The sequence below is a fragment of the Frieseomelitta varia genome, unplaced genomic scaffold (genome assembly GCF_011392965.1).
Source record: "Frieseomelitta varia isolate USP_RPSP 00005682 unplaced genomic scaffold, Fvar_1.2 scaffold_803, whole genome shotgun sequence".
Classification (NCBI taxonomy): domain Eukaryota; kingdom Metazoa; phylum Arthropoda; class Insecta; order Hymenoptera; family Apidae; genus Frieseomelitta; species Frieseomelitta varia.
This window is the reverse complement of record NW_025110594.1, coordinates 1-4,800: the sequence shown is the minus strand read 5'-3', so window position 1 is coordinate 4,800 and position 4,800 is coordinate 1. Positions and strand designations below refer to the sequence as shown.

The following is a 4,800-nucleotide window of genomic DNA, read 5'->3' as shown; positions in this document are numbered from 1 at the left end:
GTTTAATTCTTGTAACTACAATGCTGCTAGGTCGGTGCACTGTCTGCTATCGAAAACCGATATTTTTGCCAGCAAGGTAGCGGAACGACAAGCCGGAAAAAGAGGGGTGGTAAAATATTGACATGATACAATAAACGATCCTATCGACGACCACTGTATTTCCTCCTGTTGAATTATCGAATTTTATTCTCTACGTGTGCCCGTGGTTATATTGTACTTATGCTTACACACTTACGTATATATCAGTTACCTCGGAAAAGTAATGAAATTGGACTTTTAAAAATATTTGTACAGTATTTAAATTTTCGCCGTAAAAGGTTCTTATGAATATATTATATGAAACATTTTGAAATTTCTTTAGCACTGTAATGCCATGATCGTATTGATAAAATTTGAAACTGAAAATGTATAAAAAATTTTTTATTTTTAGGAAATTTACACGTATTTGTGAACTTGGAAAAAATCATTAGATGCTTTTCAAGTTTAAATAGAATAACTGACATCTTTTACTTACTTAAAATGATAAGTTCATATTAGAAAATTATATTAATATTAATTTTATTATTCATAAGATTTTTATTATAACATAGAATACGTGAATTGTTCATTGCATAGATTATTATATAAAATAATATAATTTTTAATAAGTATTTAATTCTATCTCACTTTTTTTTCAGTGTCCTGAATACTGGATTATGCGTGGATCATAATTACAAGAATGAGAAATATTCTTCGACAATACAGAAAAGAGAATAAGAACTCATATGGATTATGGACTTTGTAAAGCTAATTTAAAAAAAAAAAGAAAGAAGAAAGAGGAAAAACGAGGAAGATACATAAACGCGATAATGCCAACGACGTGCTGAATTAATCGTCAGATGACTGGATAAAAATGTAAATTCATAAAGTAGTACGAGAAAAGGAAAAAGAGAAATAGAAATTACTGACTACCACTGGCGTTATTGTAAAGGATTTCTTATAGAAATAGAAAACCATGAACACTGACGGAAATTCCCTTTAAACGATGAAATACGAAGGCACACGTAAAATCGAACAGAAGGTAATATACAATGTGGAATTGCAAGTTGCGACTGATAATCGACTAATCGATAGAAATAAAGGCACGAAACGAGCTTCCATATAGTCGTATAATTCGCTTACAACATTTTTATGCGCTGCTCGTTTTATTGAAACGCAGTTATCGGCAGGTAGCGATATCGAATATCGATACTCTTACGCGGCACGGATGTGCAAGGTGGCCGTAAAAAGGCGAACAAAACGCGGAGGTTCGCCTCGTAAACGATATATTGCTATATCGTAAATATGATACCGATACGGGCCGTTCGCATTTTGCATGTTATAAATCGATTTTACACCGAGAACCGATAAAACGAGACGCTTAACAGAATCGTCGTTGTTGTATCTCGAATAATGCACTCTCCACGGTAAGAGAGGAAGCGCGCATAGAGAGAGATAATGCTAGGGGTTGGTGAAAGAGGCAGAGAAATCCACTCGACAAATAGCTGGTTTTATACGAGAACAATTTAAAAAAAAAAATAGCAAGAAAAAAGGCTTTTATCGTCAAAATTTTCGGGCTTATTAAACGTCGTCAACATGTAGATTTCATTTGCCGTTGATTAATTTGAGTAATTAAATTTTCATGTACACGTTATGAAAATGATACTTTTCTCCTTACAGTATGTATTATTTTACAGCTATTTTTATTTAATCATTTTTACAAATTTTATATTTTAATATTATCACAGATAAATGAACAATATAAATTATCTTGAATTCTACATTCAGGAATTAAGAAATTGTTTCATATTCTTATTTTTTCTGTACGAGAAGATTCATTTAAAAAATTACACGTGCTCCAATTTTTGAAATAGTCTTTGTATTTAAGGAAGAGCAAATGGAATTAAAAGTAGTGAAAGATAGTCATCGTGCTTGGATTGAATTCATGAGACAATTCTGTGATGGAAAGTGGAACAAAGTTCAAAGAGAGACTCTACCGCATAAAAAGATGGAAAGTTTTCGATCGCGAAATAAGATTTCATTTGAAATTTAGATTCCACGTCGACGGAATGTAAATCGAGGAAACTGTTAATGATTCTTAGACAGAGAAAAGACCAAAGGGAATATCGCGAGACTTAGTTGAAATTGTTCGAACTATTTACCAACTGTAACAATCTTGAACGATTTACGTAATTGATTTTAAATTTACAATTTAAAATATCATTTTGCTCAGAACATTTATAATATTTATAATATTTAGAATATTTATCATATGATAATGTGATATTTACTATGGCTCATACTTAATGAAGAATTCTTTAAGCAATAAAAAAAAGTTCTATAATCTTTTACTAAATATTAACTTTTAAAAATCGCGCGCCATGATTTTAGATTAGACTGCGATTGCAGCGCCACTGAAATAATGTAGAAGTTTTTGGCGGGAAGCGTAGCAAGTGAAGACATCATCGAAAAATTGTCAGGTAAAAAGCAATAGTATTTAGAATCATTTTTACATTGTTGAATATTGCTATTTGCTATTTAGAACAATTAGCATTATAAAAGTTATTATACACATTCAATTTAGTTATTTATTGGTCAAAAATGTATGTATACAATGGTATGATAGATGTAATTAGACATGGTTATGTTCTATACTCGTTAATATAATCAGACCGATTTGACTCAATATGTGAAGTTGCTAATATTTACGTATAAATGTATACGATATGCACATAATCTGTTCGCTAATAAAAACATTCTCAAAGAACATTTCGTTTTTCCAGCAAATCAACCGAGTCCTATTCGTACCCCCCCCCCCTCCCCCACTCCTACCAAATTAGTTCGGTAGGTACGCAAACCTGTTGCGCGGGGGTGTGTTAGTTCATTGTCTAATGTCATGGCGTCAAGACGTATCTCAGTGCGTCGTGATATTTATTAACTACATAATACTTTTTTCATCATTGTACCATCGTTTACATACATGTTACCATTAATCTGAATTTATCACGTACGTTTTTAGTCGATATTACTATCCAATATTACTAAATATTACTAATAATATAGCTAAATTATTTCCTTCTTTGATCGTCATTGGTAGTATCTGTTGAGCTTCCAAAACGATATTTGACTTAATCGTAGTTCAATTTTTATATAATTTGTTTCTTTTATACATTTATTTGAAGATTTTGATTTCTTTTGCACAGATAACTGGTTGATTGCGGAAGAAACTTTGGAACAGTAAAAGGACGCCACGATGATGAACAATAAATCCATGCAATTATGATAACATCTGACTTATTTTATGAAGGTGGACGTATTTATACATTCATTTTTTTATTTTATTGAATAATTGACGACATTTATTTGATATTCAATTCATATACATTCTTAACAAATAATTTTCGAAAATGAACGCTAACGATACAATTCTGCGCATCGCGTCGTTTGAATACTGCGCAGACAATAAAAATGCGCCATATTTGAAATCAAATATTTGCAACAAATCAAATATGGCGGGCATTCTATAATGGTGGACATTCAAACTATAATTTTTACAAATCATTTGTGTTACGAAATATTCATAAATATTTGGCAATATCATGAAATATTTTACGGTGTGTAATAATATTTTAAATGTATTAATGAGAGAAATATTTCACAGTTTCAGTATAATTCTTCATCTGTAATAAATGAATAACGATTGGTTGATAATTTTGGAAAAGCAGTATTTTCTTTAAAAATCCCTATTTATCCCTGTAATAAAATTCTTCTTTCAGAGCATTTTTGTGACCGTGCGCAATGCGGTTGGTAGAGTCAGTGTTTATTCCGTCATATGATTATCAATATTTCTTAAAGCACAATAGCTCTCATTAAATTTAATTAGAATATAATGTAATACGCGAAATTAGAGTCAGTGAGTTCGCTTGTTCTTATAAACGGATGTGTTATAGTCTTTTATTATAGTTTCTTTTTTTTTAAATATTCGCTTTCGGTAGTAGAGTCGCAGGTCTCGCAAGAGGATACAGCCTCTCCTGGAGCACAAGAATGTAAATATCTTTATATATTATATTTCAATATTATCTTTATATATTATATTTTATTCTTTGCATATTCTTAAGAATATATTCTAATATCACGCCATTTATTACAGATTTTTTACAACTACCATTTTTTCCTGTTTTTTGGGAAGGAGATGCTAGTGCTTCAAAACTAAGCATGTAAGAATCTTTATATATTGCTTTTCAATTAATTTTATTTCTTATATTTCGCTTCATTATTAATTAAAAGATAAAATTTGTTTTCAATTTTTTTTTATTATTAAAATTCTATTGTCCCAAATTTTTTGAACAATCATCATTGCATTTCAAGTTTGTAATAGTAATGTAATAATTTGTACTCTGTTAAAGGTTATTACTCCTTCCTTCTGTTTCGTTCCCTGGAAAGGATGCAATGATGCACTAAAAGCCAAGAGTGTAAGTAATTATTTATATTTTATATTTCAACTAATTCTATGTCATTTATTTTACATAAATAGTTATTAAACAAAAAATAGAATTTAATTGAAAATTTAACAAGTTTAAGTTTTTGATTCTTGAACTGTGTATTATCATACTATTAAAATTTTACGTTTAGAGTAAAAATCTATCTTTCATTATTTCAAACGTTACAATTAATTAAAATTATATTTAAAAATAGAATGGATCATAATATGTTACGTTCTGTTACAGATTCTTGTCAGCCTTCATTTCTTTCCTTCGACGATTCCTGTTGACTAATGGGCTT

General features: G+C 29.9%; 1 long non-coding RNA gene across 1 annotated transcript; it reads left to right on the top strand.

Moving 5' to 3' along the window:
- Positions 1 to 4,111: 4,111 nt before the first annotated feature.
- On the top strand, positions 4,112 to 4,800 carry LOC122536146. Its single transcript, XR_006308338.1, has 3 exons — positions 4,112 to 4,235; positions 4,425 to 4,490; positions 4,746 to 4,800. It is a non-coding gene; the product is annotated as an uncharacterized LOC122536146 (long non-coding RNA).